Genomic DNA, 18,226 nt, shown 5'->3' on the forward strand with positions numbered 1-18,226 from the left:
GCCAGAAAGCAGATTTTGCTTTAATCATGTGGTAACAGACGGTAACGCTTTCTTTCTCTATTCACAGCTGGGCTTTGGCATCTGATGTCAGCAGCACTGAACGAATTCCCTTCAACAAGGAAGAAATGAAGAAATGATGAGTTGAATGAAGAAAACAATGAGCTGTGGTTGAAAGCCCAGGGGAAAGCTGTAAGGTGACCATGACCATGACTAAAGACTGTTTGTGTCAAGTTACTATATACAAGATCAGGGATGAATTAGGGATGTAAAAATATCAAATTTGATAATTTTATCATAATTATTTCCTATTAAATTTCTCATATTCGTGTTTTTATGATTGTTTCACATGATTCATCAATGTGGGTTAATAAAGGTCAGGAATCGTTCTCCACTGTTGATCAGACAAAACAAAACAAAACAACTGCAGGATATTGTCACGTTTTTGGCAATATTACTCTAGAGCAAATGATTAATAGAAATTCAGATTAAAAAACAACAGTTTAATCAATAATGAAATTAATCATTAGTTGCATTTCCAATTTTACAACTGCTTTTAACTTGTTTTTCTCAGTCTGAATGCATTTCCCTCCTGCAAGGCCTTGAACCAATGCAAATGTTTTTACGACTTCTTCCGGTTTGGCCCGGCCTGGACTCTCCTTAAAGAAAACATGTTTTGCTGCCAGCGTCTCTGGACTTTGAGACGTACTCGGAGCTGATGAGCAGGTATCCTCCTCCTACCTCCATCCTGTCAGCACCACTCACAGCTCAGCGGGGAAATTGCTTTACAGGTTATTGTTCTGGTAATTAGCTGCTGGTGTTTGGCCTCCAGCTCTGTTTTTCGACCCCGGTCAGCCACTATGTACAAAGGTTTCCACAAAGTCAACCTGAAATATTACTCCAGTACAAGCCGCTCTGGTTCACTGTGACTCGCAGGGAGTGAAACAGTAGAAGTGACAGAACAACAAGTCACTGATGAAAGATGATGGAGGTCAAAGGTCAAAGACTCACTAATAAAAGGTGTAAGATATCACCTCATGGCAGATAGCAGACAGACAGTAGGACAGAGCAATCGACACCTATAAAATCCTTCCTAAGGGAAAAGCAGTGATAAAACAATGTAAAAAGGAATATAGCCTATAACAACTCCTGCATTCAAAATCTTATTAAAATGTAATTAAAGTATCTTATTTATTATGCAACAAGATGAGCCCTGTCAGTATTTACCATTAAGGTTGCCACAAACAAAGAAACACATTAATTACCCTTTGTTAATGACTAACATGAACTTTAAACTTACTTTAATGTGCTGGGGGATGTTTTTTTTTCCACCACAAAAACTTAGAGGCAACCCAAAGGTGGTTGTTATTATCTGTAGATCGCTAGAAAACAGTTCACTAACCATTACCAAAGCCATTGATTACAGCCTATAATAATATAATGGTGTCTTATCAGAAAGTGGTATTAAGCAGGGGATGTGAAAGTCAAGATACATATTTGTCTGGTCAAACATGGCAACCAGCAGGCAGAATGATGATTTCCAGGATTTGTCAGTGTTTTGGAGAGTTAAATAAAATGGAAATGATGACTCACACAGAGAGTAACCACGCCAGTTCACCATCACGGCAGCCTCCCTTTTTTCTCTGCAAAGATTCACTGGGTGTTCAGCTCCCCTGGTGCATTTGTGGAAAATGTTTGTTGCGATAAATGAAAACAGGGTGTAGCCTACACTGAGTCTTGCATTCCCCCAACATGTCTTTCTATGGCGAATTATTTTATAACCTCACTATATGCAACAATTTTCTTTCTTTTTTTTATTTTTATTGTTAAGTTGGACAGTACAGTGATATGGACAAAAACAAAATGTGAAACAGATAACAATATTTGTGTTATTACTGTATGTATGTGTATGTGTGAGTGTGTGTGTGTATATATATGCAACAATTTTCTTATCAGTGACAACAAACCCTGTGCACATAAACGTATGATGATGCTCTATAGAAATGGACATCTTATCTTTATTGTCCTTATAGCAAAATTATAACAATTTGCCATTAAAGGTTGATCAAACTCACTTTCTGCCCCGTTTCTCACTGATGAGCTGAAATTCAAAGCAGACAAACTAAAAAACTCTTCATCCAAACAAGCATAGTTTCGTTATTCAGCACAGCAATGATAAACACTTTGCGTCAGCGTTTTTGTTGCCAACACAACAGAAATGGGTGAAACTCCCAACAACAAGGGACATTTTTCTTGCACATCACTTCACTTTTATACACGCAGAGCAGTAAATGAGTCATAAAAATCATCACTTGAGTACTTACTCATAATTTGCTCAAATTTATGATTCAACTATCAGGTTTTAAAATGTTCCAGCTTCAGTAGGAATTAGCTGAGAGCAGCAAAACTGCTCATCAGTGAGCAGAGTTTGAGAGGATGAGGGTGTGTTCATGACTCCTGGATCTGATCCAGGATCAGAGGTCACGTAGACCAGGAGGAAAATGAAGCCATAAAACGTCCCAGTGCCTCCAACTGACTACGACTTCCACCATCTGCATGGTTCATCACGCAGCTCCGCTCATGCAAACTGCTGCACGTCCATCAGGGTTATTGTTGGCTATAAGGGTCATCTCCAGTCATCTCCTCACACCAGGAGCAAATGGATTCAGTTAGGTAGCATAAACTCAATCACTGCAGAGGAATTAACAACAAAATGCAATGAATATGTTGTTTGTTGCAGGTGCTGTGACTCACTGTCACTGTGAATGAGCTATTTGATATAGTTATTGGATGCATTCTTCAAATAAAATGATTTTATTAGCGCTGCTTTAAAACCACAGAGAAGTGACGACGACCTGCTCTGGCCTCACGTGCACAGACTCATGTTGCTGATTTCTTGCATCAACAAATGACATTTCAGTGAATTTAATCAACCCCCTGATTTTCTCTCATGCAGCTGCAGTCGGAGGTCAACAGTCTGAGTTCATCTCATCATCACCTGGCCGACACAGCTGTTTGGTGATCACAGAGCCGCTGAGTCCATTGATCGTGAACATTTATTAACAAACAACAGGTACACTACTACAGAGCATCTTTTCTATAGTTTCATGTGTGAAAGACTTTACTTAACTTAACTTAACTTTATTTAATTTCATTCATCCTCAAAGCCAGGTGCTGTGGTGACAGAGTTGCTATATTTAATATTGACTAATTGATTGATTGATTGGAATTTGGTCCAGGGAAGAGACAGTTTGACCCCAGAGAGGTTTAAACTATTCAACCCATCATTTTTCCGTGGACTGTGGTAGCGCGTGGTGTTTTCACCGTGTCACACTGATCTTTAAGTCAATTCTACGTGAATGTCCTGTTGTTCCTGCTGGGTCACGACAACCTGCCAATCCCTGCATTGTTCCCCGCGCGGTCAGCGGAAAGCTGGGGCTTCCTGCCCGCCAACTCTGCAGAGTAAAAGTCTGCAGACATGAAGTACACTGGAGTGTCACTGTGTGTGTGTTTTAATCAACTCAGAGTTAAATGTAGGATAGTTGACAATTGGTAACTCCTTCTGCTTTTGCTTATCTTTGTCTTTGGGTTTTTATTTCATGCATTTTATTCAGTTGTAACCTTTAAAATACATAAAGTGTCAATGTAAAGTTTAAAACATCTGAAAAAAGAAACCAGGTTACCTGGATTATAGGTACTGTTGAATAGAATAGAAAAAAAATCAGATTTTTTCTGAGCTTTCAACCACATCTCACAGCAAGTGCGCAGATTTTGCTTTAATCATGTGATGGTAACAGAACACTTTCTGTTCAAAGGTAGTTTTTGGTGTTTAATATTAGTGGCAATAAACAAATTCCCCTTATCAAGGAAGACAATGAGTAAGACCATAAACTGTGATTGAAACGTCTGGAGAAAGCTATTAATCAGACCTTTAGTTCAAATTCTTTTTGTCGAATGACCAGGAATGAATTAGGGGCATGAAATATGAAATCATGTCGTGAAAAATAGAAGAAAATGTTAATTGAGTCTTCTCATCCCACAGGCAAAAATCAAAACACAAGACCTCATGAATTTCTATTAAAAGAAATGTTAATGTAGTTCCTGTTGAAGAAGCTAGAGGACAAAGGGCTGAATACATTGCAGTCTTATTTAATGCCTTCAAAAGTCAAAACGAAACTGCCTCAGCTGCAGGCAAGTGGAAACTATAAAACTCAAGAAAAATGTCCCCGTTTCTCTGAGAGTTCATGTTTCTAGAGCAACAGATACAAACCAGATGCTGGAAAATAAGACTTCACAGCTGCAGGGACACAGTTGTTGCTTAGTTTTTGTTTATAGATCAGATTTAGATTGAAGACAATCAACTCTAAGTCTACGACATCAAAAAACAAACAAACAAACAAACAAACAAACAAACAAACAAACAAACAAACAAACCCATGACTAATCTAAAGAGCAAGAGTAACAGAGGGAGAGCAGGAGAGCCTAATGAAATACTAATCATGATTCGACACCCACCCTGCGTTTTAGGGGGTGAGTTAATGTGCATGATTAGGCTCAACGACCACCTACAATACAGTCAATTTTGTACCTCGAACATTTGTGTTGCATCTTTCAGTTGTAGGTTTATTGTGTCTCTGTTAATAATATGAATAAAAGGGTACAGTGTTTCCTATAGACTATCTACATCTGCTGTCTGAAGTGACAAATCAATCAAAACAATTGCGTTGACTCCTAAGTTGGTGACTGAACTGAGATGAGAGAGATGAGGAGAAGAGGAAACAACAACAACGCCAGTACAAAAGTGAACAAAGCCCCTTGTGAAATTAACAGACTTACACAAAACATTATGGCATCAGGCTGTGAGGAAAAACTCAGAGGACACACTGAACAATGGTGTGCAAATTCTGTCATGGGGCTCCCCGCTGTGTCTGTTGTTTCTCCTGCTCTCTGAGAGGAAAACAGCCTCGTGGAGGACAGATGGACGTACACAGTTTCCATCTGCCCTCCAGTGGAGCGCTGCAGAACTGCAGGTCTGAGGCACCTGCATGTTTCCAGTAGGAGGTTATTTTTGGCCTCAAACATTTTGAGTGATGTTATGATTGACCTCAGTGTTAATAAGTGAAACATAATAAACACAATAATGTGATATTGATCAGATATCTCGCTGCCTTTATCTTGTAGAGAAAGCTGAGAAAAATATCAACTCACATTTCTTAGATTATAATAATGATAATAATTTAACTGCTTTTGTTGGTGGATGCCTGTCCCATCACAATACTGCAATAACAAAACCAGATGCCCCCTGCCTGAGGGAGACCGCATCAAATTTTATTGGACAAGAAATGGGCATTTTGCTTAAGGATATTTCTTTTAACATATTTTATATTTATTTATATTTATATTCTATATTTATGTACTGTATATACAATCTTTATCTTTATAACCCACTTCATATTCTCTGTTCTTTACTGAGTGAGGAACTGTAACTCAACATAATTTCCCCTCTGGAGATTAATAAAGTATCCGATTCTGATTTAATTTGATATGCATAGATCATGTGACTATTTGCTATTGGTTTCTTCATCTCAACCAACAATTGTTTTTATATTAATACATCTCACAACTATTTTCCTTAAAGGGACAACGAGGAGTTTTGGAAAAGCGAAGCGTTTTCACACTACATTTATGAGCCTCCGCGCGCACCGTAAAATTCTTTGACCGGCACAAGACGGACTCATGTTTTCATTCATCAAGAATTAAAGTCATAGGTTCGAAGACGATCAGATACCGTCGTAGTTCCGACCATAAACGGCGATTCGGCGGCGTTATTCTCATGACTCGCCACGAAACCGAAAGTAAGGAAATGCTGGTCAGCTCGACCAGCATTTCCACCACCACTAATAATAACAAAATAACGATAGAGACAAAACGATATATTTATCGAAAATGGGCCCATTAAAGCAGAAGTAAGCGATCCGGTCGTTTTGGCTAATGCTGTGTTCCAGGCAGGCTTTTGAAACCGTAAATTACAGCTTCAAGTCACGACTTACGACTTTGTAGCGTTCCAGGCAACCCACTCGTGTTTTTCCGACCTGTTTTACCTGTGAAAGTCACTATAATGGCCACTCGTAACTTCTGACCCGTGAACTCGTACCAGATCGAACTAGTACGACTTCACAGGTCGGAAAAACACGAGTTACGGGTTGCCTTGAACGCACCATAACGTCTTGTCAGCCGATGGAGTTAGCAGCCCCCGCCCTCGTCATGGATCTATTGGTCCTCGTCCCTACGTCACCACATTCACGCGCATCCCTTGGCTGCACACACAGCCCTTTATGCCGTTCTCTCTCCTCATTGGATAAAACTTGTAGGATACGAGAAAAGTTTTCTCCTCGGCTCAGAGCAGAGCAGAGTGACTGAGAGACCCGTGTTTCGGTCCAAACACTCTATGTAAGTGATTGCTGTCGGAAGATATAACTATTTAAGACTTATATTAACACAAAAATATCGCTTACTTCTGCTTTAACAAGTGTGGGTAGCGGAGATTAATCCACATTAACGTGAGACTTTTTTATAACCAAATAGAAACTCCTCGTTGTCCCTTTAAGTTAATAATCAATTTATTAATCAGTGTATAAGATAAGAAAAATAAAATGCCCCGAAACGTTGTATCCATATTCACTCTGTTTAACAAACTCACAAAACAGAAAAGGTTCTGTTTTGTTGTGCAGAGGTTTTGGTATTTTTCCCATGAATAGTTGTTGTGATTGGTGCAAATGAATACTCTCTCAGTCAACTAATCAAAAGCTCCAAGTAGCTATCAAAGTTGTTTTTTCTGTTGTGGTCATTATACTGTAGGCTACATCAGGGGTCAACAGGTCATAAACACGTTGTGTGTGAGCACTGGTGGACTTTTAAATGAACACATTATTATTAAACACTGAGACTTTGTGGCTAAAACAAAAGTTCACAGTGATGATAAAATCAGACACACAGGCGAGGTCTGTGGAGTATAACTCCAGGAAAAACTAATGTAGGGTGGATCAAAGCGGTTACCGCATATATTGTACAAATATAATGAGTCAACTTGTCACTTTGGCGCCATTTGGACAAACTAATGAAGGCCCCGCCCCTCTGTCGTCACCAACCAGAGCCTCCGGATCGCGCTCCTCATTGGAGGATTCAGCTGCCAGTCACTGATTGCTTCAAGCTGTAATCAGCGATAGTTCAGACAGCTGCGTCAAGTTCAGCAAAATTAGACAGGAAGTGGCCAAGACCAGCACGGGTTTATCTTCAAAATAAAACCACAGAATGGCACAATCAAAAGGTGTTAAACTGAAGCCTGTTAGGGTGTGAACAAACAGAAACACTTCTTGTCTACATCAGTTATTTCAGTGGCCTAACTGATATATTACAAGAGGTATATTTCTTTCTTTTTTTTTATTTTTTTTTTTACTGCCAAGCAATAATTTGCCTTTTCTTTGTATAAAAATTAACTTCATGGCTGCCTGTTGTCACACCTTTCTCAAATGAATTGACTTAAGATACAAAAGAACAAACAAAACAGATGCACAACAACGACAAAGAGACTTGAGGTGACACAAAAGAAGCATAAATAAATACAAAATGAATGAGGGACACACAAAGCAACTTGTGTCAGTGGTAAAGTTGGTCATAAGAGAGTTGAGGGTCTGCAACATGTCTGAGCTCAGGGCTCCACTGTATAATAATATCTCCATGATTAAGTGATGATAACAGCAAAGTAATTCATACAGTAACTTTTATGGTTCAGATTACTTGAAGCAATATCTGATAGATATTACAAATTATAAATATAGCACAATTGTTGATAAAAGCTGTCAAATGAAAAAAGAAAATACATTGAATTTGAACGATAAATGCACTACAGGAAAGTCCAACAGTTTTATTTTGAAAACTGAACCGGAAACGCGCATTAAACTGTACTCACCTTGACACTGGGGGTTTAGGCAGCGGGGTAGGAGTTTCTTTTTTTCCTCTCCTCCCAAACTTTTCTTACCTTCCCTGGAAGTCATGACAAGTCCCAGTGTGGACGAGGAGAAGCCAGAAGGTAAGAAGAGACAGCCTGAGGGATCGATTAACACACACAATAGCCTACTGAAACGCATTGATTAACTGATTATTACCTCACTGATCGAGCTTCTAAGGAGGAAAAAAAAAAAGATAAAACGATTTGCGTTATGTGTGTTTTAGTCAGTGTTAAGTGTTATTGTGATTTATTGATCCCAACTAATGTTATTGTCTCTGCAGCGCCTTTGAAAATAATTGTTTGGCTGCAGAGCCGCTGATGCACATTAGTTAAACTGCTGGATTATTTCCAGTGTTTTACAGCTGTTGATTGGTGGTTTTATTGTCCCTTATTGTGTCTTAATATGTTGTGGATGTTTCCATAAACTTCCGATGTCTCAATAGAGACTTGCAGTTTATATTTCTATCACAGATGGTGTTGTTGTGTATGTTGATTTTTTTTTCTTCTGGACTTCTTTAATTGCCAATACTGGCTCTTCACACACTGTTAGGGATTTCCCCAACACGGTTTGACATATTAAATCATTATGTTAGTCTCTCAAAAGATTTTTCCTCAGTTTCACCTCAACAAAATTTGAGTCCCACTTTAATTTGACAGTGTGACAGTGTGACAAGAAACATGTCCTGTTATCTGTAATCTCAGATTTAATCTCAGTAGATAAATGTTGTGCTTTTATAGCTGCTGCTTCACTGTGGGAGAGAAAGTCTTTTAACAGCCAAATCAGTCCACATCTTAAAACTGTGGCTTTTTATTGATTTGAAAATGTTTTATCGTGGGGTGGTATGTTTATTCCAGTTTGTTCGGTTTCCTCCCTCTCCCTCCCTCTTTTAATTTTCCACTTCTGTTTTTAGCCTCTGTTTAGAAAAGCGATTCATAAATAAAGTTTGTTTGCCTACTAACAGATCAAGAGCAGATATAAAAGTTTTTTTTTTACTCAGATACTGTTGTGGGTGAGGCTTTTACAGTACATGGGACGGAAATCCCCCCCTAACCTACTCTATTGTCAGAAGTGTCGACCCCCCCACCCCCGCTCTGGCTGGTCTTGTGTCTGCTATTATGCTGCTGTGCATCATCCTCCTCGGCCTCTCCAGTTTTCTGCAGCAGAGTTTTCGATCCGTGTTGCATTCAGATGTTGAGTCAGTCACTCTGCGGACACCGGTGTCTGCAGACGTGTCACTGCTGCCGGTCATGTTTCATCTGATGGACTGTGACCTGCAGCAAAGGTCACGTCCAGATATTTCCAGAAGCTGCAGTGAAGTTTTTAATGTGAGAAACAATGCTCACTAGGCTTTGATGCAAGTATTAAATGCCAAAAAACTAACTCCACACAGTAGAAGAGGTAGAAATATCTGATTCAAATAAGTTTACTCCCCTTCCCGAGGGGCAGGGGAATGAGATTCTGAGAAATGCAGCAAATCAGGACCTCAAGTGGAGGCTCCTGGAAAACATTTAACATGATGGATTCCCAAGGTTTTACAGTGTTAGAGGATCTGATGGCAGCTTGTTGTTTGTGAGGCTGGAATAGAGGCTAGTGAATTAAAAATACCAGGCTTATAACCAGATATATCATCCTCTAAGATGGTACCAATGCAGGAAGTACAGTCAAAGTTCAGCACCGTTTATAGTCTTGCATTAATCCTAACCAAGTGTGCGGCTGCCAAACCTTAACAACAGTTTATGTATCCATGAACAATAAGGTCGTAACACAGCGGCACTTCATCTGTGCAGTCTGGACGCTACAGTGACTCGGTATCGGAAAGGGATGGCACCGCCCAGCTGTACTGGAGCTAACAAGTTAGCCTGCTAACTTTGAATGCTGAACTTCAACTGTACTTGTATTTACTTATTAACTTAATACAAAGTGCAGTTAGAAACTAAATCGGATTAATACATGTGATCACCCTTTTCCCTTTAAAACAGCATCAGCTCTCAAAAGTACGTTGCTTGTTATGTTGGTTGTTTAAGCATCTTGGAGAACTTCCCACAGTTCCTCTGTGGATGAACTCTTGCCTCAGTGTCGTCTGTCTCTTCACGTGATGATGAGACTAGAGCCCAGAACATCTGTTGCAGGACTCCTCGTTCTTCTTGTCTCTGAAGACAGTTCTTTATGACTCCAGCTGAGTGTTTGGGGGTCATTGTCCTGCTCCAGTTCCAGAGCATGGGACCAGTAAGACATTTTGTTGAATGGATGTAAAGAGCCTAAAACTCTTGTTCTTTATTATACTTCTGCTGGTTAAATTGGAAGCTGACCAGCTGTTGGGTGATATTCAGTCGAGTGCCAAGTAGTTGTGATGAGGGTCAGGACCTCCAACTGCTCTACTCCATCGCGCTCTGCCAGATGATTGTGGTGTGACTGCTTCTGGCGGCTGCGAACACATTTCTGTCCCAAGTGATGAATTTCTAAGTAGCTTGGGGTCTTGTTTATGACTGAGAATAGGTTGGAGTGTGAGACAAACTTCTGGATCATCGAGGCATCAGCAGTGATGCAGGTGTTAAACTGGATTGAAGTTAAAGAGAAGTTCTCAGCTGTGATGCGGTCCTCATCCATGGTCATGGTGGTTATCACAGAAAACAATTAGATTGTAGATAACGATTTAGCTTTGCAGGAAATCTGGGTTCACCTTTATGGACATGCAGCTTTGAACAGAAGTGATCCAAAAGTGGTTTTAGGATTATAATGTTGAGAAACGGGAAAATCCATTGACTGATTTAAGAGGAATGTGGAATAAACGTAAAGGCTAAAGACATAATGAACATAATCAGTGAATATTATATTCAATCCCTCCAGTGGATCGCCCAAAATCCTACACCACGATTCTTTTGAACTTCTCCAAGGCAAAGAAGAAATACCAATTTCGTTTTTTTCATCGGTGAACACAGTGATATTATCTCGGTGTTGAGATGAGTGAAGAAGGAGATCTTCAAGCTGAAATCATCCTTAAAATTGGTGTTAAGCCCTTAACAGTTTTCCGGGGCTCCCATAGGGCAAATGCTCTTTCTGCAACAAGACCCTTGGGTTTGACTTACTTCAGTTACCCTTAAAATAGACACTCTGTAAGTTTAGTTAGATGAGGTCAGTGTAACACGCTCTGTAATACACTCTGAACATCTCTTCTCTCTGAAACTTTTGAGAGACAGTATCAGAGCGGTTCGTTTTCCCCCCCTCTGTCTTACACGCTCCTCATTTCATGCATTCTCACCTTGTTTACACCTTGGGACAAACTGGGGACAGTTTATCAAATTACAGCTGAATTAAATTTGGGTTTGTGCTCATGCTCATGAGTCCTGCTGCTTAATAAAATACATGCTGTCTTATTTTTAGAGCTATTACGACTGGTTTTAATTTTAGCGCCTGGAGACTGTGAGTTACTTAATGCAGTGCCAAAGCAGGAAGTAGCTACATGATACAGCGAGTAAAGGGGAAAGCTGGAGTGCTGCTGCTGGTGTTGAGCCCAGAGTTTTATACAGTAAAACATAAAATACCCATGTTTTCATCACCTCCAAGGCTGCAAAATTAAGCCAGCACTGAAGTAGTAAAAACTGCTCAAGGCTGGGAGCCAGTTTCTATAGACTCCCATGTTAAAATGACCAAGTTTACATGTTTACATGTTGGTACTCCATAGCTGATTTCCTCCTCCATGGCAACTGTAGGTGCTTCAAAAATCCAGGAGTTTCTGAAAATTAAGAAAATTGTCTTAATGAGACAGAGAGGTTATGTTTTATATTACGTCCTGGTTCTGCTGGCGGGATTTTATAATCTAATTTTATAATTTATATACTATAATTGAGTCCAACAGTGTTATAGGAGAGCAAACTTCTCAGTGGAGCAGTTTCTGAGTGCAGCTTGAACACTTCCACTGTTTGTTTAGCGTTTAAGGAGCGGTCTTGAGGCCGAGTTGTATTTTTATTTATTATTAAAGCACTAATATCAAACGATTACAACCACAGCAGTTCCAGGACAGTTTTTTTTAAAGGTTCAAATTCTCTGCTTTGCTGAAAGTCACACTGGTTTGTTTACCTTTTTAAAAACTTCAAGCATTTCTTTTTTCTGAGGCAGCAATTAGTTTTAAGTGTCAGGCCTGCGTGAAACCTGATAGCAGGAGGCTTTCATCATAATTAGCAGGCATCCAGGCTTTGAAAATGGAAATTGCCACTTTCTGCTTCACGGCAGATTCTCTGATTGGAGTGGCTTCCCAGACTGAAAGGAGGAGGAGAAGCTCTTCAGATGTTCAGCTCCTCTATGTGTTGGAGAGTTTTCCACATTGCACTCCTACGTAGAAAAACACTTGTCTAGACCACGTACAGTTGGGTATTAAACAATGGCTTTGGAGTTGGCTACAAGCTCGACAGGAAGAGCAGACAATACCAAACAAAGAGAGCTGCACACTGCAGAATGTAAGAATAGGAATTACACGGGTACTTTAAAGTCAAACAAAGAAGCGGTTGTGTGGTTGCACTGTAAAAAAAAAAAAAAAAAACTCTTCTTGCACAAGTTTGGAGACACTTTGACCTCTGCAGGAATGAAGACCGGCTCTGTCGCTCATAATTTTATTTGCCCCAACTGTCGCAGGATCATGAGTTAATTATCTCAGTAGAACAATTTTTGGAGAGTATATTCAATTCATCCCCAGACTGAGTTTGTTAGGTGGAGATATCAGAGAGTTTCAAGTCCTTTCATGACTGATTCATGTTCTTGCAGAACTCGCAGCTTAACTTAATCACGTTGAATTTGGTTGTCGGTCCATCCGAGCTTGCTTATTGTCATGATCAGGTCATTCCTCTTTGCTTTTGAATAAATTCAATCAATTGTGATCCGGCCTTTTGATATGATATAATTCTGCCCAGCGATAAGACCAGGATGGACTCGGCAGTCACGTTGGAGATCACCAAAACTCAGTTATTCTTGAAAAAGTCGTCAGATGTTCCAGTTGTGATCTTGAGACAAAAATGGTTTTGGGACAGCTTGTAACAATTTTTTTTAGAAGATAAATATAATATCTCAGAATTTATTTTAGGATAATGAGATTAGGGCGATCAGAAGAAAACAGTTTTGGAGTATTAAGCTGTGATCTCAAGGTAACAGGCCACCCTTGTGTTGCGTAGTTTCATTTACGGGTTGCTGTTGTGGATAATTAGCCACAGGTCGTCTCTCTGAATGCATCTGTACTCGGCTTTCGCTGCAGGCTCTGGTCTGCTAATGAGAATACAGTAGGTCGGAAAATATGGTATGGAAAACTTCACTCCGGGTATTAAAGTCGTGACAGCACCGGTGTTACAGAGCATGCAGGACAGTTTGGTCGGCTCAGTATCTGTAGATCTGCGGTCGTACTTCCAGATGCTGCCACCTTGATCAGATGAGGTTTGCAGATCGCCTCATTAATGTTATCAGGTTCCCATTTTGCATCAGGCTAAATCTGAAATACTGCCAAATATGCACTTTTGCTTTTCACTCTGACACCAAATCCTCTGCTGCTATGATGAACAGGGTTCACATCGCTGACATGCAAAGGTTTATTAAAGGCATCGGATCTACTGTGTAATTTTGGTATTGTCAACAAATCCTAGATGAAAAGACTGAAATCAACCGTACAGTAAACTAGTTACCTACATACAGTATACCATAAATAAAGATGGATTTAGCCTCCGTGATGTCACCAATAGGTTTCTGAAGGGCAGTTTCACTGTCATCATCTCACCACCTGCCTCTGCAAGTCCATCAATTTCTCATGTCTTTTGTGGGGAAAAGCCTGATAACTCATAAGAAACACACAGAGCCTCAAATGCAGAACTTTAAATCTTAATAAAACAATAAAACAAGCAGTTGTTATGCAAACAGCGTATTTCTTAGGGACTATTTCCAGGTGCAGATTAATACACATTGATTGAAACAACACCAAGATCCATTATCTGGTGTTTTTTGTCTTTATGATAAGGTGGTTACAGAATATTTATTTAATTTATGATAATTACTGTTAATATTAACACACCAGTTGTCTTTTGGCTCTCTATGTAAGGTCTACTGTTTATGGGTTTAAACGTTAAAGTCACATCTGCCTACCAACAGCAGCTCTTGCCTCCCACGAATGTAAAATGACAGGGGGAAATCAAATGGCACCACACTATGAATTTATGTGAGGATCAGTGAGGTCTGGCACTGTGGTCCAATCAGACGCTCCTCCTCCTCCTCCTCCTGCTGCTGCTGCTGCTATCTCCTCTGCCTGCGAAACACTACATGAAAAGCAGGGGCGCTAAAAATACCCAGTCAAGTACTGGCAGGAGGAGGAGGAGACACTAATCAAACTCTGTGCACGAACATCAGGGTGGGAAAACGCCAAAATAACCAAACGCTGTTAGGCTCTGGCAGCGTCTGGTGTATTTTACCCTTACGGACACATTGGCAGTCGCTGAGCTTTATTTATAGCTTGTAATAATTGACCCTAAAAGGCTTTTTGACTGGTGAAATGGTGAAAGTGACTCTCGAGGCTTGAGCACCAAAATGATGACAGTGGTGCTCTGCCTAAACCGACCGCTTTTCTGTGAAAGAACCAAACCACGGCTGCTTTTGGAAACATTTAACTGCATGTCACTGTGATGCCACATTTTTGGACCAAACAATGAAAGTTCTGTGGTTGAATTCAGACTTTTTTCTGTCGCCGTCTACGAAATTGTCCTCACTGCTTCCGCTTTTAAAGTCTGATGCCTGACAAACTCCTTCCAAGGGGCAAAGTCAGAGCAAGAGCGAGGCCTTGAACTCCTCTTTCAAACTCTTGAGAGAGAGAGAGAGCCTGGTTTCGTCTAAAAAACATGGCAGCACAGAGATCACCTCTGTTCACCGGCTCATAATGGAACAAATGTTGTGTTTAGCACCGAGATGCCTGTGGAAAAGCACCCCTGCCCTATGAAGTCATAGAGGAACACAGCTCCAACACTGCCATGTTCAGTTCAGCTGAAAACAGCCTTTTATATCCCATTCAGCTTCTTTCTACCTTCACTCACGCTCTCTTTCATTTGATCTCATCTGCGTCGTTTTCCATTCTCTTACTAAACTTTCTATTTTTAAAGCATTTTCTAATGAATTAACATAAAAACACCACTGCTACTTTCTCTTTTGCCGCTATCAATATAAAGGAGTTTAAAAGTTCAAACTAATAGTTTTATTGTTTTTAATAACTCTGTTACTTCTTCTATACAGATTGGTTTTAAACCATTAAGAGGGACTTTTGTTTTTAAGTTCTTGATAAGGAGTTACAGATTTTTTTTATGATTCATCATTTTATAGAGGCCAACAGTAGAAGCCATTGAGTCATCTGCAAGTATAAGCCATTAGTCATTAAGAGGGTTTTTACAGAGTTCTTAGTCTGGAGTTGCAAATGTTGTTTATACTGTAAGCTACATTTGATTAGAATACCAATATTTGGTATTAAAGCCCCGGTACGAAGCTTTTAACTGGATACGCAAAAGTCTCTGGTTTCTGCTGATGTGTCTCTGTTACCTATAACAGCAAATAAGTCCATCAGATACACTATTTAGCTATTTTGAGTAGTCTAATTCTATACCTCTGGAAGGCATGGTCGGGTCGGACGACTGACGAAACGATACGAATAGACACATTACCTCATCCATATGCACACTGCAGATAGCTGCTAAAAAAAAAAAAAAGTTTTCAAAGCAAGTCCCATCTTCTTTCCGACGTTTCCAAAACAAATCTACACGCGCCGGCCAGACAAACGTCTTCACGACAGTGGGAAATGCAGTCTTCATTCCGGCAAAACACCACCGCTTTCGTCCACAGGGGCCGCCAAAATCAACAGTAAATGAAAAGTCTGTACAGGGGCTTTAAAACAATTATTTTGTTTAATTCTTAAGACAAAATACAGTACTAGAGTTGCAGGTTGTGATGATCTGATACTTTTCTTTGTTTTACTAAACTGAATATTTTTGGGTTTCGGCCAATTGGTTGGACAAAGCAAGACCTCTGATGAAGTAACATTGGACTGCAAATTATGGACTAACAATAAATTATCTAATCAAGAGCTTTATTGACAAATCGAGCGAGTTGTACCCCTTGTTCATTTGCCCTGCTTGTTTTCCCAGAGCCTCTGAGAGCAGGTAAACAGGCAACATAAAGTCAGTGAATGATGTAAGAGACAAGGAGACGGACGTTGAATTGACTTGAAGCCAAATCTTATTAAAAAAAAGTCTCCATTCTTTGATTGTCTCGGAGTCGACTGCAGGGCATCGATGTCCAATTGAGTTTCGTAATGCATGGCAGACATCAGGCTACAGGAGTAATGACCGGCCTGAATCTGAGCAGCTAACTGAATCACTACATTATGGGGAAACTGAATTAGAGCCCACAAACATGTATTTTCCATGGGAGCAGCTCATCCACGCTGGTGAAGGTGTGTTTCTCAGGAGCTTTGGGAGACATTTCAAAGTGTTTCAAAGAGCGACGTAGATCCTCTGCCTTGTCATTACCCCGACCCTCTTCGTCAACAAGATGCTGAACCGGTGTAATTTCCCTCAGCGACGGAAATAACACGATAACAGACATACATTTCAGTTGTTTCTGGGCAGAACAGCAACACTAACTTACAGCAAAGGCTGACATCTGGTCTTGTTCTGTAGTTATGAGAATCAAACATCTGGAGGCTCCAGTTGCTACTGTTGTGAAGAAGACAAATAGGTCACAGTCTCCCCCTAAACACAAATCTGCAGAGCAGGTATCTAGGTCAGCTTAGAGAAACATGCAGATGCCTTAAGCCGGTTTGTGTTTGTTATTTGCTCGGCCAGGATAAACAACGAGCTGATGTGATTAGAATAAAGAGGAACGAGAGAGAGACTAATTTCTGCAGTTGTGATGGAAAATTCATTTGAGAGAAAAAAGGCATCTGATATTTGAGCCAAAAAACAAACTTCTACTGAGGTTTGGTTTGTCACGTTGTAGAAACAAGCCTGGAGAGTTTGTTTCTCACCACCAGGGAGAAAACAAGGTGCGTTTGGTGCAAAATGCAACGTGACATCAGAGCAGGAAACTGGCTAATGGGGGAAAAAACTCGATTTGTGAGCTCTGCTCTGCTCCAGGGAGGAGCAGCCGGTCGGGCAGGCGTGGGACCGCTTCGTTCTCAGTTGACTGGATGCTGCTGCTGGGAGAAAAACTCTTCCTTGAAGCTTCCTAGGCTGCAAAGTGATGCCAACATCACTGTCTCCAGAATTGAAACGTCTCATGTTGCTTTCCCAGCATTTCATTCATGTCCAGTCAGGTCTTTGGTTCTGTGGTTTTCCTTGTTTGCATCTGTACTGGACCCAAAAACCGAGGAGCAGTTTGCAAATTATTGTTTCTGGCTCCTTGTTCTTCTCGTGTCTGAAGATAGTTCTTTATGAGTCTGGCTGTTTGGTGACGACGTCGCAGCAGAATACAATACAATACTCCCCATAATGATACTGTATGATGGATGGATGAAGCTCCTCCAGCTCTGAGTCTCTCTGATGTGTAGAGATTGTTGCACATCAAGTGATGATACTCAACCAGCTAAACCCAAAAATCGAGTAAATGAAAAATGTAAAAATGGCAGCACATCTCAAATTGCCAAGTTAAGGAGGTGGACAAAGTACTCACATTTGACTTCTTTTAATGGCCTTCTTCTGAGCGTTTGAAGATTTGATTTGAGATGTGCTAACATTTTTACATTTTTCTCTCTGGTGTATGTTGTAAAAATGGTTGAAGAATTTGATTAATTCACCTTCTTCAGAATGAAACGGACGACTGCGTGCTGAACTTTTGTTGGGTGTGGTGCTCGGAGGGGTTTTGGGAAACGTAGGAAAGAGATGGAGCAGACTCCTAAGGCTGAAGAGAGGCGATGGAGAATCTGTTAAAAAGTTACCGCTGAGTGCCAGCATCTCTCTCTCTCTCTCTCAGCCACCAGACGCTGCCTCTTCATCTTGATGCTCTCCATGCGTCGGACTTCCCCGGCGAGTCGGCGACTTTATTGAATTCGCTTTCTGACATTCTGTGACATTGCTGGTGGGGGCTGAAGGGAGGGAGGGAGTGTGTGTGTGTGTGTGTGGGACGGTGGTGAACAACGAGGCCTCACAAAACTTTTCAAAAACAGCGTCGCTACCACAGAGGCATAATGCCTCATTGTGGAGGCTGAATGTGGC

The 18,226-nt window shown here is 40.5% G+C and overlaps 1 protein-coding gene across 5 annotated transcripts in view; it reads left to right on the forward strand.

The window, feature by feature from the left end:
* The first annotated feature begins 7,973 nt into the window (after nt 1–7,973).
* Nucleotides 7,974–18,226, forward strand: part of kank3 (KN motif and ankyrin repeat domains 3) — a 29,250-nt gene continuing 18,997 nt past the window's right edge. For 3 of the 5 annotated variants that reach the window (XM_085774699.1, XM_085774701.1, XM_085774702.1), the window contains exon 1: nt 7,974–8,086. The gene's annotated coding sequence lies outside the window, so the exon portion shown is untranslated. The remainder of the gene's footprint in view (nt 8,087–18,226) is intronic. The other 2 variants (XM_085774700.1, XM_085774703.1) reach the window with 2 other exon arrangements.

This window comes from Trachurus japonicus, chromosome 4 (genome assembly GCF_045865225.1).
Source record: "Trachurus japonicus isolate A0001 chromosome 4, Traja_1.0".
NCBI classification, from domain to species: Eukaryota; Metazoa; Chordata; class Actinopteri; order Carangiformes; family Carangidae; genus Trachurus; species Trachurus japonicus.